Here is a 22,356-nt window from a genome sequence, read left to right as displayed (position 1 = left end):
GTTCGGCACCAGTTACATTGTGGTTCTGCCCCCCTGGTCCTTCTGTGAAGGCCCCTAGGTGCTGGAACCAAAAAACCTTGAACTGTAAGACTGATTACTTTACCAACTACCCTCCTGTCAGTATTCAGAGTACATCCCTTTCCTTTGTGAAATTGCCTGTCATCTGTGTGCCTTTACAGGGTGGGGTGTATTTTGTATTGTGCTAGAACTGTCTGTTGTTGTAGTAGTAATAATAAAGTAGATATTTGTATACAAACTTGGCTGGATAGTCCCTTTTATCATTGGGTAATAATTGTAATTTTGCTATGTTGCAAGTAGCCTGCCGTTCCGTACACATTACCAAAATTAGATAAAGAGGTCTTATAATTCACTTGTATTCCAATCTGTTTGGATCCCTTCTGGTGTACTAGCAGTGTGGGGTTGATTGATGTTTTAGAAACTGCTATTCATCCCTAGACCACTGGTGCCCGGAAGTTGATTTGTCCTCTCCTCCACCCCCCCCCCCCCGCTCTCTCTTATACAGCTCGGCTTTGACGTCCTCAGTCTTACTGTCCCGGCCAGGGAAAAGACTTTAATAATGGAAGAGTTCAGATTTCTGGTTGGGGTGTCAGGGCTGGTGATTAGGAGACGCTGGTTGAGGGTTGTGATGTGTTTTCTCCACCCAGGTTCTTGCTGCTTCTCCCTTTCCCACTCTCCCATCCAGAGCTCCACCTGCTGGGTAGTGGGTACAGTTTGTCAGTCTGTGAGCGGCTAAAGTGCATTCATCCACTTTGGGTTTTCGTCTTTGCTATTGCAGGCTGATGCAGGTGTGACAGTTTAGAGAAGAAGCCAAGTACCCCTACTCCAACTGCCCCACCCATATTACCTGTCTGTTGGAAACCAGAGTATGAGACATACACGGAGCAGCTAAATAGACGAAGAGCAGAGTATGGACTCTGTGCAGTATCAGTGAAAATACCCATACCTAAGAAGGTCTGGGAGGCCAGGTACCCATTGAGAAAACAGTACCTGCATACAAGAAAATATGATGGCCATTTGAATGAGATTCCTGAAGAAACAAAGCAGATAAATGGCGAAGATGAATGGTGATGTCACCCAGATTCAAGCTAACGTCTGTAGAAGAGATGCAGAGCCCAGAGAATGCATATGTTCTATAAGGCATCAAGAAAGTATCGAGGGTAAGTGACATCTTGGGATCAAGGTGACAAAACGTATGCCACAAGAAAGAGATGAAGATATTAAGCTAGTTTAAACATGTACAGATGCAACAGAAACGCAAGCAGACGAAGTAACCTTGAGGCTAGCTTTATAGTAAATAGATTGCGGCAAGGGCCAATAATATATATATATATATTACACGGCCACAGTAGTGGCCGTGTAGTTATGGTTAAGTTGCTGTTTCCATAGGAAGAACACTTTTTGGGTGGCTTATAACTTCACTCCCCCTGGACAAATCCTTACCAAACTTTTCAAAAAAAGTATATGGACCACTCTGAATTTATTTGCAAAGTTTGGTGAGGTTTGGCCCAGGGGGGGTCCCAAAACGTCTTTTTTTCCCATAGTCTGAATGGGAGAAAAACTTTGCATATGCCTACAGCCCAAACCGCTGGACGGATTTTCACCAAATTTGTGGCACGAACAGGAGCTGAGTCCCGAAAGCGTGCTTTTGTGAATTTGATGCCAATCCGTCCAGTAGTTTCCTTTAAAACAACCAAAAAGTATGTCTCAAAATATTTGCAATATCTATGTCTGCTCCACGGTCACACTTCCCTGTTCGCTCCATGGACAAGATACAGATTGGCTAATCCGTAGCGTCATGTCCACGGACATGTGATGCGTTCACTGATTGGATGTTGAACAGCGTGAAGTGCGTCAGATTGTTTCGCTGCGCCCGCCATCTTTCATTCGTGTTTTGGTGTACGTGGACATCGTCACTAACACATATAAAACGACACAACATTGCACTTGTTAAACTTATGAAATCCTGTCTCGGAAGGTGAGGGTTAATGAGGCTGGGATGGGATGTGGCAGAAGGAAGGCAAAAAGAGGTGTTTTCTTGTCACCAAAGTCATACGGCAAATTGGAAGTTGCTGCTCAATATAATGTCTGTTAAGTACAGGCTAAGAATGACTGTGTCTGTGTTACAATGTATTTAAAATAATATTGCAGTTAGACTGGCGTCCTAGAGTTTGAAATCTGAGGCAGCCACCTGCACTGTTTGATGGAACCAGCGGGTCTGTAAGTGTATGGGAGTACCAGTCTCATGAATGCATTGAGACATGTTGTTGCAAAGTCAGAATGTATTTGCATTCTGAGTGAAGGTCACTTAGTTTGCTTCTTTGGTTGCGAGCTCAGTAGGCCCACGCATTCGACTGAACCCATAAGGGTCAATTGTTTTTTGACCTTGAGCAAAAGGGAAAATTCAATAAGAATGCAGGGAGTGATAAAAAAATACCATTTGATAAGGTTATGTATTCAAACCGTTTGTAAGGCACATGTAATATCAATTCAAGAAGATTATTTGGTGTAAGTACATTGCTGTCTGAGTTTCAGGAAGATAATAGAGACGGCAAATATCGTGTAAGTTTACTTTTGACGACTCTACACCGGAACGAGATTTAATTTTTTATTACCAGAACATTCATTTTGGCAATGTAACTGAAGTACTATCTTTCTGTGTAGTTGTCATTTTTTTTTACTTATGGAGAGTGCAGATTCTCGGCGTTAGTAGGCTATCACTAGATTCACCCATGTTCAACACTAATATTTCTTTACAATGTCATGTATGACCACATCGATTTCTGTATCAGTTTCCATGTTCTTTTTGTCTTTTTTGAAATCACGAAATGTAATTTTTTATTACCTGAGCATTAATTTTGGCAATGTAACTGAAGCACTATCTTTCTGTGTAGTTGTCATTTTTTTTTAGTTATGGAGAGTGTAGATTCTCGGCGTTGGTAGGCTATCACTAGATTCATCCATGTTCAACACTAATATTTCTTTAAAATGTCATGTATGACCATATCGATTTGTGTATCAGTTTCTACGTTCTTTTTTTCTTTTTTGAAATTGTTTGCTAAAGGTTGGTTATTGATACGTATTTTCTGTTATGTTTTCCGAACAGCTACATCCTGCCTTATTGTGATTGCCATGGATTCCAGATGCCAAGTGATGGATTCTTTGCACGCCAGATGCACGTACTCGTGACCGGCTGCCTAACCATCACTGTTTTGTGGGACGATCGCACAGGAACCATTTGTCTGTACGCTGCAGTGGCCATTATGAGCAACATAACATCTTTTATGGTGGTGTAGGCCGAAGTTCATGCCGACGTCTTGGAAATTACTGTGCGACTGAAGCGGTTGCTTTATCGAAAACAAATACTTTGTGTACGGGAAAAGAACAATGTGTGCTTCACGATTAACATTTTCGATGACGACCGAAGAAACAAAGTTACTATTTGATTGAAAATGGAAATAGTCCGATGGTCTCGGACAGTTTATTGGGAAATAAAAGTACTTTACAAATTCTAAAATATTAATGTTCTCTTTTAAAAAGCAGTTTATTATTTCAAAATGTGACGTGCTACGCTGTACGTCGTTGTGTGTTCATTTTCAGGTTCTGCGTCACGGCACATAGGTGCTTATGGCCGCATTTGGCTACGCTGGAGGACGAACGCTACAATATTCCTATTACCATAACACAAACTGCAAATGGAAATGTTGGAAAATCTTATTGCGTCTATGTACTTTACTGAGAAATATAAAGTAGATGAAGTGTATGCGATTTTTTTAATTTATATTTTTAAACTGTGAAAGGTGGTTCTTAAAGGAACATTTAATTTGTTTATGGATGGCTTTTTTTTGGAAGGACAGCTAAGAAGGAAAGTTGCGGACGGAAATGAGCAAAGAGGCACCAAACAGTAATATGGAGGGTTAGGTGGACGGGGGAAAATGTTGTGCGTGTGTTATTTGTAAGGTAGGGGCAGTCTTTCTCATGCTCCTTCATTACAGCAGTGGTGCTGTTTCTTGGGGAAGAGGGATGGCCTTAGCTCATGTCGTTTTCAGATAAATAGTACTTTTGCTAAAAGTATGTACGGTGTACTACATTGTTAATGGCTGAGTATGAATAGGTGTTGGAGCTGTGCAAGGGAAATGTTGAAGTTGCAAGTTCCTACATCAGTAAAAAATGTACTTCCATACTGTCCACAAGTCATAGATCTTATTGTTAAGTGTGTACGGATTCTCAGACACGTCACCGTGCTGTGAGCCAGCATATGGTCATGTGGCAGTCTCCGGAAGGTGTGCAATGAAGTCAGATGTCAGTTCACATTATGGTTACGTGCCACTACTAGAAACCTATGAACTTCAGTAAAACAACTTTGTTAAAGGGACGTCATGGTTAAGTTGTGCTACTAAAAACCTATCAAATTCAGCAAAAAAACTTTGTTAAAGAGACGTTATGATTAAGTTGCGCTACTAAAAACCTATGAAATTCACTAAAAAAAACGTTGTTAACGGGAGGTTATGGTTCGAAGTAAAACCGAAATTTGCCAGTTATGTTAAGCTAAGCAACCATATCTTGCGCCACCACTGTGCACTGCTAAGACTAACACCCAGGACATCAAAGATGACATCACAAATGTCATTGATGACATCACTGATAACATCACATGTACATTTACTGTTCATGAAAACTCTGTAGAAGGTATTCTGATTATAATGTTGACCAAAAAGTGTCAAGGATCATTGGAATAAATATCAAGTGCTATTTAGTGCATTATACACTGAGTTGATATAAATAGCATTCTATTATGAAGTTCTATCTAGTATACTAAGGTACTCTTGTAGAAACATAGGCATTGTGTGCAGCGTACATGATGGAGGTGCAATATTCATAAGCTTGCCATGTAGAATAGTGAAATGATAACTGTTTTCTTATTAGAGTTTTGCGTACTGTTTAACATGTGATAAGTAGGTAATAAAACCCACTTACTACATAATTGCATTATTATAGACAAAACACAAAGAGACAACAACACATACAAATATGAGTATATACAAGGAAATTGAAGTAAGGAAAAAAGCAGCAGTAGTAGCAGAAAGTGTCCATAACCTAACTGTTTAACTTTATGCAGAGAAATGATTGCTCTGTTTCAAAGGTGCTACTTACCCTATGCATATGTATCAAATGATTTGACTGGACCCTAAGGGAATTACTGTAAGAACATACTTGAAGGATAAGTCTACAAATATAGTACCTTTTCAATGTTTAATTCCTGACTGTTACTGAAGAAAACCATGTTGCTTAGATATGTCAGTAAAGGAAAAAAGGGGGAGCCAGACATGTGATGTCATCAGTGATGTCATCAATGACATTTGTGATGTCATCTTTGATGTCCTCAGTGTTAGTTTTAGCAGTGCACAGTGGTGGCGCAAGTTATGGTTGCTTAGTTTACCATAACTGGCGAATTTCAAGGGTTTTTTGGTTTTACTTCGAACCATAACGTCCCGTTAACAAAGTTCTTTTAGTGAATTTCATCGGTTTTTAGTGCCTCAACTTAACCATAACGTCCCTTTAACAAAGTTTTTTTTACTGATATATATATATATATATATGTATATATATATATATATATATATATATATATATATATATATATATATATATATATATATTCAAAACAAAAGGAAAAGATGATTCCACTTTTCCAACAAGGACGGCACTCAGAGCTGTCGGGACGTCAAAGATAATCTTCAAAGTAAATCCACCATTCGCCAACAAAGTTACTTATGCCATATCCAGTTTTATTAAGGGCATAACAGAGCTGACGCGTTTCACAACGATCCTGTTGCTTGATCACATATATATATATATATATATATATATATATATATATATATATATATATATATATATATATATATGCATATGGATAATAAAGAATGGATCTTTCCACTACGCATTGTGAGCAGTGCTGGACATTAGCAAGAATGCCTCATTTTAGCGTGTCACAGTTAAAAAGCAAATTGAATTACAAAATGAATCTCAGCAGGAGGAGTTGGATGAGCCAAAGAAGCCATAGTCTTATTAAACTAGAGTGAACTGACATTGTACAATTTGTGTGAAAGAACAGAAACTCCTGTTCAGAAGGCTTGATTAAAACAAAAGACATCAGAGGACTATTAGAAAATAATATTAAATACACGAAAGGGCTCAATTCCATGGTCTCTAGTCACATGGAAGAATGAAGTTAGAAGAACGAGGTGGTCACACCTAGGCATGAGGGCAGGATGTGCCCACACTCCTTAAAATTTCTCCGAGCACAGTACACATTCAAGGCCAGGCTTCAAAGCCCTAATTTACACTGGACCATTGAAGTGATGATGGATTGATTAGCTAATTGTTGGGAAGCTAGTGTTAAGACATACTCACCCGCACCTGGATGTTCAGTCTGCAAGCTGCTGACGGGGGTTAGAAGCCAACCAATTGTAGAGGACTGCGTAATTAAGGGTCCTATAGTTTGTGTAGCCAATGGGACATTGTGTATTTAGTGACGTTCATAGTGGCCATTTTAAGTGGAGGGCTTACTTGCCCCACCTGATGTTAAGTACCCTATCACTTTCCTTTACTGTCCTATACTGATATGGAACTTATACTTAGATATTCACTTAGAGCCTATCACTTCCTCCAATAGGTTTTTGTAGTTTGCAACGTAGGATGATGTTGGTAATGACGCAGGTCAACACGCCACTCTTGACAATTTTGCTTAATATAATATCTGTTTTTTGTAAGATATGTTGAGTTAGAGGATTGAGTGAGTGCTGATGTTCGTTGTACTCCCTGTTTTAGATAATTGACATTAAAATAGACTTCCTTTTGCCAAACTACCTGAGTCGTTTTGTTTATTGATGTATGAATAAAATCTGCATCCTCATCCATCTCAAGGGCGATTGCTACTCATCCAAGAGGCTGGGATATCCAGTTCAACAGAAATACTAAATGGATCTTGATGAGTTTCATTACACAACACTATATCCTGTCTTTACTAGTCTGGAAGGATTTCAGCTATAGGAAAGAGTTAAAGTATATTATTAAACAGATGTTGGTGGGAGGGTTTTTCCCTGATCCATAGAAGTGCTATCATCAACATATGGAATGCATTGCTTGTTTTGAAACGTTACACTGTGGTGTTTGTGAAGAAATCAGATCTGTTTATCTGAAAACAGCACAAAGATGCCCAGCTCAGAGATTGCTGGTACAGTGGGGAATAGCTGCTGGCTGGCACAGCAGGCGAGCTGCCAAGCCCCTTACACAGACTGCTATTTGCAATCCCTTGCAGGGAGGAAGAATTCATTATTAAAAGGTGTAGACACGCTTTCCCGGATAGCACAGGAAGCAGTGGAGATTTGCCGTCTTCCATGTTTGCATGTTAATTCTAAATTACAAGCTTTTATTCATGCAATTGTATTTCAATCTGGAACAGCGTTCAAGAATGATGGGCGTGCACTTGTTTGGAAATTGCGGTCCCTTCCATGAGGGAAGTGACTTATCTGTGTATCGGTCAAATAATTGGTGTGAATTAATTTAACATAGTATCCAATTGTTCCTAGACTTTGAAATGTAGCTCTCTCAACTTAAACATTTAAATAAATCATATGATCTCATAACACATGCATCATAATTAACACTTTAAAGCAAATTTTAAGTAACTTAACTCGCAGTTTAATTACTCTATTATGAATGAACGCTCAGATCTGACAGCTGCGCTTTTCAAAGGTTAACTCTGGGAAGAGCTAAACTAGCCCTTCATCCTTCCGAGGTCGATACATTGAGACGAATTGCATTTGATTGTAATAACACCAATCACTACAGCGCTTAGAAGCAAGAGGAATCAGGCATGAAGAGCTACACATAAAAATCAATGATTGAAGCCAGAAACAGGAACCTCTAGGCCCCAGTAACATCAAAGCATGGAGTATTTTGGACAAAATGATAAGCCACAGAGATGTAAAGGATCGAGTTGACTGTCGATAAAGAAACTCTGGGCCAGTGCTGGGCATGATGTTTGCCTGCCCTTTAAACCATAATCTCCAGCTATACCTGTTTGTGAATATAGCACACGAGAGAGGCCAAAAACACACAATGATGCTCGTGTCGGATGTTACTGGTATGTTGGTTTATAGTTCAGGCTGTTCTCAATACAAGTTGCTTTAAAATCCACCATTGCACGTGTACATGTCGGAATAATTTAAAGTCATTAATGCCGAACAGCTAATGTTTTTAGGCAATGTTTGTGTGAACTTGGAGAGTGAATGGCACAGTTTGTATCCCATTTTTCCCAAGTGTTCTCTGGATTGGCGCCGAGGCCCCCCTCCCCCTGGAGAACCGTCCTTATGGGGCTCAGGCTGCGAAATGCACGACCCCACCAGCTTTCAAAGTTTCCAGCTGCCACTGGGCGGGTAACCTATGGAATCCACCAGCTTCAGACGGCTCGGAGTCGCCCATTGCACTAAGGGTTAGAACAGATGTTTGCATTTCTTCCTCGTCAGCCTTCCCACCACAGATTCAATACTACCAACGTGCACGCCATCTCCTCGCACCCACCGCCCCCCACCCAACACGCAGAGATGGTCTGTCATAAAACCGTGACACAACCGATGATGCGTTATACATAGGGTAAACAGACGCCCCGGTTTTGCAGGGACTGATCTGGAATTGGGCACACCGTCCATTTGTTACGAGAGATATTTGCATTTATTTAAAAAATAAAAAAAAAAAAACGCTTTCCTGGTTTTGGTGTGGGGGTCGGGCGACCACTTGCAATAGTCCATGAACAGCCAAACGCATTAACTGACTGCGACACAGAGACTGCTTCGGAAATGCGCACACAGCCAGGATTATTGGGTATCGCAGACACACTGGTCACCTTTCCCCTGATACTGTGCACTCAGGGATGGGAGAGTCGCGATGATGTGCACCGACCTGGGCAGGCCTCACACAATGTGCGCATCTGTGTTCATTATCGGACCTGCATTTCACTGCCATTCCATTCCACTGTGTACCGTTTCGTTTGACATTTGCTTTACATCCACTAATGACAGAAGTCAAGAACAATGAAACGCTTGGCTCCCTCGGCGCCACCATCTCGCTGGCCTCGTGCTTCTCATTCGTTTTCCGAAATGCACACACTCCTCAGCAGTGCCGGATTAAACCCCGTGGAGCCAAGGAAATCGAGATGTAGCGCCCCCCTCCCCCCTCGTAAACAATCTCCTAATATGTTTTTCATTTTCTGCACCGTTTTATTTTGATCCGCTGCTTTGGATCGGCACTGGGCAGCAGGCCCGCCTTTTGTATTTCTCATTATTGCCTGCCTTGCTAAGGAGGCCATCCAAATTTGAAGGTGTAAGGTAAGAATTACTGGAATAAAGACATATTTTCTATCATTAAAATCTCAGGATTGGAATGTTTGACCCCATTATTTCCAAAAGCTATTTTCGGTCACACATCAACCAGTGCACACACTGGGGTATAACCGTGAAAGTACATTGGACCGTCCGAGGAGTGCGGGGTGTAGGCAAAATGCACGGGCGGCCAAGGCGGCAGCGCAGTTCCAGCCAGACAGTACACTGCTCGGTCAGTAGCACAGGCGTCTGCCAGAGGCCGCAGGCCCCAAGTGGGCAGTACAGTATCCATTCATGGTGTAACAGGGCACAGTCACATCCACAACAGTGTTTACCTAATTTAGGGGTGTTGTATAACACATGTCATTTCATGAATACACTGCAGGCTGAGGTGAAAGTCAGCCGTTGCGTTCTTGGGAGGGTGGGGGGAACCTAACCCCTACCTTAGGTCTTGTTCCCACCCTCAGGTGGGTGACCCATTAGCTTTAGGTGCTCAGAGACTGCTTTAAGCCCCAGTGCCAGTGTAGCAGCAGCCAGGCGTTTATCTCTGCTCCTGCTAGCAGGCAGAGTGTGGCGATGGCCCACGTGTTGCAGGTCCTGTACCTGCCTGCGGCCTGTAACCCCTGAAGAGACCGTACCAAAACGTCAGGCTCAGGAAGACACTTCATGTTATCCGTGTTTCTACTCAATGGGAGGAGAGAGAGAGAGAGAGAGAGAGAGAGGAAGAGAGAGAGAGAGAGAGACCAACCTGCAAAAGGAAGACATATACTCCCCATACTCCCCAGGAGAGAATGAGCACAGTTGGGTGGGGGATCTTCTTTACTGAGGGACCCTCTCACACCTCAGCAATGTACGGTGACTGGCCCTTTTATGCTACACTTTGTTGGGAGAGAATATAAACATCCACGGGTGACTAGAGCTACCAATGCTTGTGCAGGCTGTGAGGTTCCCACATGGCGCTTTCATGGGCCAGTGCCCTGTTACCTTTGACAAGATTCCTTGCTCCATCAGGAGAGATGCCAGTTTGATGGCATGCTTTGCAGCCCCCCACAACTCCTAGAAACTCCTGCATACTCCTCAAAGCCATCATGCCACCTGAGCAAAGATGAACACAATGCCACCAGCACACCAGCAATGGCCTGAATGAAACTTCTGCTGGACAATAAGGGAAGCTCTTGACCCTTCGTTTACTAACATGTTTCTGTTGTGGAATAACTGACAGGTATACTTTCCTCCAAACAAACAACATCACTTCCACTTGTGGTTCCATTTCCCATAATGCTGTGGACTGAGTATGTCATTTTTGGTCTCCCTGGCTTTCCAAGTATTCTCCTTTCCTGCCCCACCTGCCCCCTTTTGTTTTCACTCTACAGGCCACAATCTGAATGCCACACTAGGCACGGTTACAATTCACTGTTATACTGACAAGTCCCAGCACATCAAATCACTATAGGTGTGAAGGTGCCAGTCAAGTAATACATCATAACATTTCCATAGTAAATGGCCATATTATGCCAGCAGATCCATCAACATGCTTATTGTCACACCCCACTACAATCCACACCCCACCACAGTCCGCAATGTGCATGCATGCAGTGTGTGATGAGAAGGCAACCTTAGGTTGGTCTGGATATTGTGGCACGAAACATGCACTTCATCGATACATACGCTCCATGTGTGCTGGAGTCAAGATTAGTCATGATTAGCAATAAACATCCACCCCTTCTCCATTGGTCAGCAAGCAGCATGTGCTAAGGAATTCCCTCTAGTCACTCTCAAACACTATCTCATCCACATTCATGAACATTCCAAAGTGCTGGGGGTGTTGTGTGGGAAATGTGGAGGTGGCCCTTCAGCCTTTAGCATCCATTCCTGTGGAAACACAGAAGAGACTGGGAAGGTCATATCACTGACAAGAATAACCACAGTGCTTTTGTCCCACAATTGCATATCACAACATGCACAGAAACTAACACTGCATACCAAACAAGGGTCCACAGCCAGCATGTAATATGTTCAACCTCAACCCATGCATGGAAACCCTGGTGACATGTACTCAAACAATGTAGAACCAACACATGGCCACATGCTGTCGTGTGAGAGACATGAAGCAGCACATGTCCTTATGTGCCCGTCCTTTCATGATACACCCCTCAGACTTGACAGTGTGAAAATGACAGCTGTACAAATCATCCCATGTGGATTGATACTCCCTGAAGGACAATGTGTTCTGAGAGAGTAGTGATCATGTAGAAGGGTGAATGCATTACAGGGCACGCCCACCTATGGCCCGAGCACACTCCTCCCAGGTGCCTGGAAAGCATGTTGTCAGAAACCTCAAAACCTTTGACGACAACTGCCTTAGACTGAGGGATTGGTCCTCCAGTAGGAACAGCCACCTGTCCCCCAATATTCTCTTCCACCCGTAGCCCCAATCCCTGTGCCTGTCACATATTATTTATGTATGTATAAATGTATGTATGTATGTATTTGTTTATTTATTTATTTATTTATTTATTTATTTACTTATTATATAATGAGTATAGTGGCAGCCATGGGTTGTTAATGAGTAAGATGTGGAGAAAGTGAGGGAACTGGTGCATGCCTGTTCCTCAATGGGTCCAATCCTGACTGATATAAACATGTTCCTGGAGAAGATGCTGTGATATTTGCAGTGGGAACGCTCAGAAATGGAGTGTGCGGTCTTAAGTCAAGTAATTTTTTTCTAAAAAACGATTATTGAAAGACCGATTTTGAAAAACCACTCTCTGAACCCACAGAGCGTACTTTCTAAATCAGTCTGTCACGCCCCTGCCACACACGAGCGCGCAGAGTGGCTGACAAGCAGGCCAGGACCCGGAAGCGCCAATCGCGGGAGAATGGGTGTTTGTGTGGCCGTGTTTGTGTTGTGAGTTGTGTGTTGGTGAATGTGTGCGTTTGAAATTAACGGGGAGTCTTGAGTGGGGAGGGAGGCGCCCCTGGCTGAGGTAGGGGAGTCCGGCGGGGTGAGGTAAAAAACCCCAGCAAGAGGGGGTTGGGGTGGGTGTGGGTTGCTAACAATGTCCTATTTTCGATTTTTGCAGGCCGCTTAGGATCGGCCTAAAAAATCTGTCTTTTTGTTAGGCGGGATAAAAAAATCTAAGAAATGACATACAACTGAGTGGGCAGCTAGGTAAGAAGTCAAGTAGCATGACTGGCTTGGTAGGGAGAAGACTGCAGCTGCAGTAGCTGAGACCTGCGCTCAGGCTAAGGAGCATGTCCGACTGGTCCTGGAGCAGGCTGCTGCACATGCAGCTGCAACTGCAGCCGCTGCTGTGGAGACCTTTGCTCAGGCTAAGGAGGATGCTTGCTTGGACCATGAATAGGCCTCCTTGGACAGCCACATGCCATGCTGCCCATAGCTCTTCTCTTGAGGTCTGCTAATTATCCCAGAGCAATGCCACGCTCTGCTGCCAGGCGGTGGAGGCAAGCCTCATCCATCCCCATCCCAGATTCTGTTGCTATTTGGTAAGTAGCATCTATACAGGAAAAGAGGTGTGTGGATAAGAGGATCGTGTAGCGATACACTTCCCTCTATCGTAAAATGTTGTTTATTACTTCCTCCCAAAGGACAAACCCATCTATATTATCCTGTGGTTGCTGCAGCCCAGCTGAATCCATGTCAAGGCCAGGGGCACCATCACTGGAGGTTCTCCAACTTTATTGTGAATAAGCACATCGTGCCTTATTTCAATGCTGTACATCATGCAACATTTGACAACAATTAGGCAGGCCTTCTGAGCTGAGTTCATGAATGCACTAACTGTTTGGGGCAGACAGCTAATTGCCCCGCTGCACCCATGTCATAGCCATGGCATTCATCATCAGAAATGGTGTCATCTCCAACCTCATTGGGCATGGGTACATTGCGCCTGATGCCACTGTTGTACATCGTGGTACATATGACAAAGATTAGGCAATGAGTGGCAATTATGAGAACATGAATGCACGATGTGTCTGTTCAGGCACCAAATTGCCTGTGTCCATGGTCTGTAGTAGTGAAAGAAAGCCAGGTGAGAGTCATGCTTGTGACGTCCATCATGCATGCCACATACACATATAAGGATGTAGTGTTGAGGTACTCCTTGCGGCTCGACCCAGAATCATTTCTCTGAGGTAGCACTTTTTTTATTTCTGTATTTCTGTATTTCTTTTTATTGTTTCAAATGCTGACCTAGCTCGAGAGGTTTGGGTAGCCAATGTTTGGGCTGGCATCTTTTAACAGTAGCACAGTACGGTGAGTTGTGCTCTGTGCATCTCTTGGCATTCATGTCTGAGCAACGAAGCTGTTTGTTTGCTTGGCAATATGTGCCCTGTCATATTGCCTTTCTGATGATAAAAGGGGTGCAATGGTCCCTGAGTGAGGACAGCAGTACCTGGATTGCATGTCCCGTGATATATGCAGCACACAAGAGGCATACCTTCACATGGTCCAGCATTGGTCCCAGCCTCAGTTGGACCTCGGACTCCCTATCATGAGTGTATGAGTTTTGCACACTGCCCCCTGCCTCTGATTTTTCAGTCTATATCACCAGCCTGTTATTTTGGTTGTTGTCAGCCATTGCAAGATTGCTGTATAATGACTGGTTGCCCTGTCCCCTGTTGCCCTAGGCCTGGAAATTGCAGCAAAGTGGATATGAGGATGGGTCATTATGACTTTTGCTCTGTGAACTCCTTCTTAATTCACGTGACTTCATTTCTAACAACGCCCATCTCCAAGCAAATCTACAACCACCGAATGCATTGTGCAGTTGTAAATTCCATGCATGTGCAGTGTCCCCCTTACCTGTGTACATGGCTACCGCTGCACCAATTATAATGCATCCTCCTTGATTTGGAAACTATATCAATTGATTCTTACGCATCCTTTAATTGCCAATCTATTCCTGTATACTCTCTCCTCGCTACTCTTGAGCTAGCTCTCTGCATGCTCACAACTGACCAATGAATAATTTCATGCTGTACTCCAATTCACCTTTCAATACCCCTACCTCTATTACTTGGCTTCTATGTAGCAGTCACTCACTCCTCATTGCCTTTCCCTCTCATCTCTTACAAGTGTGAATTGACCCGATGTCCTATCTGCATAGAGCCTCCAGGCCTCCTTACCCTCTGTATTCATATCTACCCCCCCCCCCCCGAGCTGCACTGATAGGTATGAACCCACATGACCCCTTAAACAGTCATAACTGTTACTAGAAGTTTGCTCTCCCCTCTTAAGCTTACGACCAATGATGATCTGTGCCTAGACTTTGCTGCACTCCCTCACTCCACACACATGTCTGGTTGTGATTGTGATGTTTGCCCAGTGATCTACAAGGACCATCTCTTTTGCCCCATTACAGATGTGTTCTGTTGTGCATTCAGACTTGGGATGTAATGAACCACTCGTCTCCCCACAGCCTTCTCTCTCGCCTCATGAAATGTTGCTGGCTAGTCCCCCCATCTGCTCCCAATGGAAGGTGGTTGCAATTGCCCTCAGTGATGAAACCATCTTTTCCATGATCCCTCACAAAAAACAGTTCTGGAATTGTGTACGGTCTGTATGCTAAACCATGTTTTGCTTCCACCGCAGCCCATATGTACAGTGCAGGAAGGACATCCACTGCTCTGACACTGCCTATATCGCATTCCACTGATCGTCCTGTTGGTCACAGACTCAATGTGCTCGTTGCACAGTGGGGTGTTCTTGTGTCACATGCAGGGCAAGTGTATAATGGTATATATTATATGTGGTGTATGCTTTTAATATATACCCAGCAGCTTTGCCCAGCATTGCTGTAATTCCTCCATGATGTGTGGCAGGTAGATTTGAGCCAGGATCATGGAGTAGTAGGTTGAGCCAGGAAATATGGCACAAAAGTGGGTAAAGAGCAAGACTTCATATTAGTACCCGGCAAGGGCTCAATCAGAATGAAACAAGCATTCTGATTGGCCCTTGCCGGGCCATTGTTCCCGGCAGGGGGCGTGGTAGCCCCACGGCCAATGAGAAGACTTGTAGTGGGGCTATCCCCGCTGCAAGCCTAAACACCACTGAGAAGCTGTCTTCGCTCCCTGCAGGAGACTCAGGTATGTTATTTTATTCCCTTTGCTCCCACCTCCCAACCCTCCCCACGCCACTTACCTTCTGTCTCCTTTGTCCACGGTGGGCAGCGTGGCAGCCTCCAGCTGTGTAGAGGCTCGGATCAGGGTCATCCCCGCTCTGAGCCTCCATGTGGCTAGAGGCTGCCTTCGTCCCCCGCCAGGGATTCAGGTACATCTATTTTTTTTTCTTTTCCCTCCCTCTCCCCCACCCTCCCAACCCCACTTACCTTCTTCTCTGTCGTCTTTCTGGAGCAAATGCGCTGGGAACACTTCTGTTTCCAGTGCGCCCGCTCCCGATGGCCACCATGGAAAGGAAAAACGGACTCTGTTTTCTCTTTCCCGGTGGCCATTTTCTTCGTCTTTCTTTTTTTCCGTCCCGAAACGCAGCAGCGTTTCAGGACAGAATAAACTGCTGTTAGTACCCTGGTCACGCAGATCTTGCGCGCCGGGGAACTAATAGCAATATTGCTTGGGCCTATAACTACAGACCCCGGGGCATTACCTGACTCGGTGATGGCCCCGCCGCTCGGGGCATATTGCTTAAATATACGATCTGCAAATTAATGGAGTGTTGCAGGTGTCTTTTTTGGTAGAGCAGCTCTCTTGACCTGTGTTGTACAAGGGCCACATGAGTGTAGTCCATAGCCCCAAACATTTTCGGGGAGCCCTTAATGACAGGTGCTTTGATGTAGTCTGACCAAACCTCCCTGGTCCAACTTGGGTCCTTCCTCACCTCTATCTCTCTCTCCACATGCAGTGTTGCCTAGGGGTGTAACCTCTCTCCCTGGTTTTTCAACCAATAATTTAGACCTCTCGCCCACTCGCCCACTGCATCGCTGCACTTTGCTCCAACTTCCAATGCTATGCAGACGACACCCAGCTTGTCTTCAGGCTCCCCTATGCCAACTCCTCTCCTTCTCTCACCCCTGGCTGTCTGTCTGCAATCCAAGAATCGTGAGCCGCCAATGATCTCTGCCTGAACACCAGTAAGACGGAGAACCTCCTCTTCGGCTCACCTACATCTCTCTTTCCCTGCACTCCCTGGCTCTCTCTACAACTCCAATCTCTCTGTCTATCCTCACATCTCTGATGTCTCTAAAAAGTCAAACTACCAACCTCACCTCCTAAGAGGTATTCTTCCCTTCCTCTCCTTACCCCAGAAGTTCACTGTCTCTAGAGCTCTGGTCCTCTGTAGGTTTCACTACTGTAACAGCCTCTTTTTAAAATCTGCCTGCTTCCACTCTCCATGCTCTCCAACTCATGCAGAACAGGGCTGCGAGATTTGGACTTGGCCTGAAACCCAGGGATCGTATCTTGCCAGCACAGACATCTCTCCATTTGCTCCCAGTGGCTCCACAGATCAAATTCAAGACCCTTTGCATTGTCCACAAGGCCTTTTGGGGCTTGGGACCAAAATATCTCAGTGCTTTCTATTCTGAAATATCTCTCTACGCTCATCCACCTCCGAACCCTTTAGAGTCAATCACTTTTCCAAGCAAAGAGCTGGAGGCAGATCTCTCTCTTCGGTTGATGCCTTCCTCTGGAAAAGCCTCACTCCCTCTCTGAACTTGAGCAAAACCATCTTAGGTTCCGGATGCTGCTCAAGACTTTCCTCTTTGCTTCTGCCTTCTCTCTTGCTCTTCCTTGCTGATCTCCTGTCTGTCATTGCACTGGTTACCTGGCTACCCTCAAAACCTCGGGCTCAGGTCCCTGCCCCCCATTTGCACACCTGAACTGCCACCTGGCAACACTGCACTTTGGGGCTGTATCTGTTACCCTATAGTCCCCTTACCGGCACTTTCAATTACCTGCTGCTTGCACTTTACCCTTGTACTGCCACTTGCTGGCCACACTTCCTTTATTTTTTTATTCTATCGCTTTGTTTTTGTTTTGTCGACCATATGTCTTGCACTTTCCCCCCCCTAACCCCTCCCCTGCTCCCCTTTTTCCCCTCCTTGCACTTGCTCGATCTCAATGTCACTGGGCCTAGTAAGATTGTTGTCTTGTTCCCCCTTGTTCCCTTCCCATGCCTTGTCGCGCCTTTAAACACTTGTGTATAGGTGCGCTATGAATAAAATATATCATATCAATGGCACAGAAGTGGAGTACTGTGAGGAGCTTCGACAGGGTGGGGGGGCGCGGAAGGTGAGGGAGACATTTTGGTCTGCCTGTTGGGATGAATTGAGCACTGAATTTCTGCCAGGAGGCTGTAGATGGTAGACAGTTCCAAGCAGTAGGTGGAAATGACATGTTGGTCTTTGAGTTCATGGTGGCACAGCTTTGGCATGAACACCCTCTGCGTGCAGACCTATTCGAGCTCTCCACCTCCTACGGCCCTTACAGTGCTGCCATTAGGACTGGGGCACAGACTGCTGGCCTTCCTTTCAGAAATGGGAGTGCTGAAGTGCAGGCTGGTGGCCTGCCTGTGGGCTGACTGGGTTGCACGCTGATGGGATGTCTGTGGGGGGTGGAAGGGCAGAGTGGGGTGCACAATGCTGTGCTGTCTGCAAAGGGAGTCTGCAGTGATGGCTGTTCGTCTGCCTGCTGGGATGGGGGGAGCTGAACTTCAACCTCCTGAGCTGCTTGTGGGGGGGCTGGTTTGCAGTGCTGATGAGATGCCTTGAGGGGGCTGAGGTGTAATCTGTGGGCCTGACTGCAGGGGTTGGGTGAAGTGCAGGCTAATGAGCAGTCGGCAGGGGAGCTGGGGTACAGGCTGGTGATCAGCCTCCAAGTGTCCTGGAGTTCAGGCTGTCGGCCTGCCCCTGCTTGTGGGGGTAAGTATGTGGGGGTTAACGAGGTGCCTGTAGTGGGGACATGGCTCACAAGCTGATGGACTGCTTGAAGGGAGTCCTGAGGTGTAGGCCAATGGACTGCCGGATTATGTTGATGCGGTGTATGTTGGTGGCAGAAGCTGACTGATTTGCACATGGCTGGACCCCTTTTGCAATGGCGCAGACTGGCAAAAAAATAGTGGTGTGGAAGGTTGCCAAGAGCAATTGCCAGTGGTTCAGATTCATTCGAAACCTTTCACCCATCACTTTTGTGGTCACAGTTTGTCTCTCCATGTGAGAGAGGGTATGCCCAGACGTGGGTCCCTGGCTCGCTGCGCCCTAGGGAACCAGGCTGCACCTCACTGAGGAGGTCCAACAAGGTCGAAACATGTCAGGGGTTGCTTGGTTTTCTGTGCAGGCGGGACCTGGCCTAGCAGTTCGGCTGGGCTGCTACCATTGTTGGCGGCAGCTGACTGATTTGCACATGGATGGACCCCTTTTGCAATGGTGCAGACGGGCTAAAAAACTGTGGTGTGGAAGGTTGCCCAGAGCAATTGCCAGTGGTTCAGATTCATTCGAAACCTTTCACCCATCACTTTTGTGGTCACATGCAGTGTAATCTGTGCCTGTGGCAGAATCCTAGCAGAGGTGTAGCGAGTACGTCATGCTCTTTTCATAGTGGTGGAAAGTGAAGCTGGGGTGTGCCTGCGTTTTATGTGGTATGATATGATATTTTATTTACATCGTGCTCATACACAAGTGTTTCAGAGCACGACCAAGCAAAGGGAGAGGAACAAGGGAGAACAAAAACAACGATCTTATTAGGCCCAGTGACATTAAGAACGTGCAAGTGCATGTAAAACGGAAAAGGGGGAAAGTGCGTGAAAGGGGTAGAAGTGAAAAGTGCGGAACAAAGGAGAGAACAGAATAAATAATAAGTGCAGTAAAATAAATAAAAACAGGCAGTGAAAAGTGGTAGTGCAGCTAGAGAGTGGCAAGTGCATGATTAGACAGATAGGGTATACCTGAAAAGTGCAGAAAAAAATGGGGGACTCTACAAATTGCCCACTAATTTCAGATTTTAAATTTGTGACCTGTTGTGGGTTGTTGGAATGTTTGGTGATCCAATTTGACCCAATTGTATAAAAGGCCACTTTTCCATGAACAAATAACACTTTCCCTTGAGCAGGTGCAACTTGGAGCTATAAAAGCTGGTGGTAAATGTAGTGGTAGGGTTTTCATTATGACATGAGCCATTTTTTACAGGCGTAAACCAGGGTCGTAAAAGGAACGGTAAAGAACGGCAGTTAACACAGGTGGGCTTATTATGTGGTCGGGGTATGAAACCACGATGTACAACGTTCATGCATTGGCTTTTTGCCTTTTATTTATTTATTTTTCTACACATTTTGAGTCTTTAAAATGAGGTTGAAAATTTCCTGAACATGCAGTCCACAGCTGCAATTCAATAAACTAGTCAGACAAGGCCTCACAGTCACAGTCCCCTCCTGATGTGCTAGCTGTTGTTTTGGTAGACACGAGGATTGTACACCAGGACAGTGGGCACAAAGAAAGGAAGGTCTCAGTCAGGAAGTGTGTATTCCGTCTAAAATGTAGACTCTAACCTTGGAGATATATCAGTCTATCAATCTCTTAAAGCAATTACTTTTACACAGTGAGGTACTTGAATATGTGAACAAGTTTGGGCAGCTACCAGGTTTACCACCAAAGATGTAGGTAATTTGGTAATAGTACATACCGCCTGGACACAAGGGGGTCTCAGAACCTTGTCTAATGATTGCCCAAATATTAAGGAGGAACCAGAAAGGTTTACAGTGGAATTGAGAACCGTAGCACAGTGTTATACTCCATCTTGGGTGGACAGGAACCAGTTGATGAGGGTAAGTTTGCCTACAGACTTGCACCAGCATTTGACACACACACAAGTGGTTGGCCTCTACAGGATCCAGGTCAAAGGACAAGTGAGAGCAAACGTGTTGAGGATAGAACCTTAGGTTTTCCTGAGAAAGACAGATAAGGCAAAAATAAATAATCGCAAATTAAGTAAAAATGAATCCAAAACAGATTATTTGCACACATTGAAAGTGGTGTTTACACAGGAGTCAGGCAAACAAAGCCCCTCGCTAAACTGAAGGTGGCTGCAAATCCTTCTGTGTCTTGACAAAAAAATTACCGAATGCTAATTTATGGCATTTCAACTGTGAGTACAAATGTAAATATGAGCACAAATGCAAATGGGAACGCAAATACAGGTGTATATATTAACTCGAGGAGTCAGAGAAGGGACAGAGGCAGACGAGAATAGTGGTGCTTCTGATCCTCGAAATATACCGGGTTTCCAAAGTGGGATGGCGACAAGTAGGGGCTCTGGACACATGAGTGTTCTAGGAGACCACAGCACAGGGTTTCTATAGTATATAGATTTTCTATGTAATCTGCCTGCTTTTTGCTGGTGTAAAAAGCAGGCGGATTTCATAGGAAATCATACGTTTTTCGCCAGCATGAAAATGTCATGCTGGAGTAACACCTAGTTTTTCTTCAGGTGTAGGGTAAAAGAGAGATGGAGATATAACTCCCTTCCCATCACTTCCTCCACCTTCAAAAACCAAAATCAGCCAGTGTGTGAATTGAGGCGTTAAGGCAGGCATAACACTGTTACGCCTGTCTTTTGTGCTTTCATTCATGCTCTGGGGACTTGGAAACCTCTTAAGATCTTATTATGTAAGTGTGACTTGTAATGACATATTGAATTATCACTAGCTGATGAATATAATTTTTTGATGTTTAGTTTTATGGATCGTCTATCTGAATGCATTTAAGGCAACAAATACAAATTATAATAATTGCCAACACAAGTGAAAAAGATTGTGGACACAAAGAAGGAGAAGTGTTTCTTTTTGTTTTTTTAATTGTGTTATGGATTTGTACTTAAACACTTTTCACAATTATGACATACAAAAGCAGATGGGGTTGGATTGTGTAGAAAGTGAGCAAGACACATATAGAAAACATCATTTAAAAAGGAGCATGTAGTAAAAATATGTTCCAGTGTTTCAGTCTTCTTCATGTCATTATAAAATCTGCATATTCGCTGATTCGATGTCCATTTCAGTCGAATTCCCTGAATTTCCATTGTAGGCCAAAGATTAAGGATTAGTCAAAACAATTCTAGGCGTTCTTTCCTATTAGGGAATTTCTTTAGGTATGGAACAATAGTGTTGAAAGGTTGCTCTATAGTAATAGTATATGCATAGATTTCGTAGTATTTACATAAATCTATAGTCAAAATCCAATCTGACCTCCATAACTGGTAGGATTCTAGCAGAGCCCTGCAGGGGACTTGTCAAGCTATTTCAGTATTTCCATGCAAGTGGCCACCCACTTTTCTAGAAATTGGCAACAGTATTTAGTCATGCAGGCATTAAGGGTGGGAAATAATGACTTTGGCTGTGGCAGTATGATGTTTGCACACATCAAAAGGAGCTTCCATGTACCCAAGCCTTCCAAAGACAACACAGTTTGAAAGGTATTATTGCAGTTGAAGTTCCCTTAGGTAGATTTAGGGTTTGTTTCCAAATACTTCCATTAATCTTTGACCAATCAACAGACGCCAGACTAGACTTGGCTCAGTACGTAATACAGGGCACCACAATGCCTTTATAGTATTACATTGTTGGAAGTATAGAAAAGTTCCCATACTTATAATCGATGTTCCGAAGCTGGGCTGTATAAGCTATTATTTTAGATATGTCATCTTTCATGTTCCTTTTTGGGCTGTGACGGTTAATCATGATACCTAGATATTGGAGTGACTGCATCTCTTCTAGTTTTGTGAATATTTAGAAAGCATAAGGATTTCCTTGTGCTCCTAGGTTTAGGTTCTAGAATTATGATTTTGGTTTTAGACACATTTAGTTCCAAATCTAAGTCTGCTAAAAAAAAGTGGCCAGCACATTTATAGATCTCTGCATTCGCAGTGGAGTTACATCCAGAAGAACAGTATCGTCTGCGTAGACGAGAAGCTGAATATTGACGTG

The sequence above is a fragment of the Ambystoma mexicanum genome, chromosome 3p (genome assembly GCF_040938575.1).
Source record: "Ambystoma mexicanum isolate Mex_15411 chromosome 3p, UKY_AmexF1_1, whole genome shotgun sequence".
NCBI lineage: Eukaryota > Metazoa > Chordata > Amphibia > Caudata > Ambystomatidae > Ambystoma > Ambystoma mexicanum.
Note: the sequence above shows the minus strand (reverse complement) of the source record.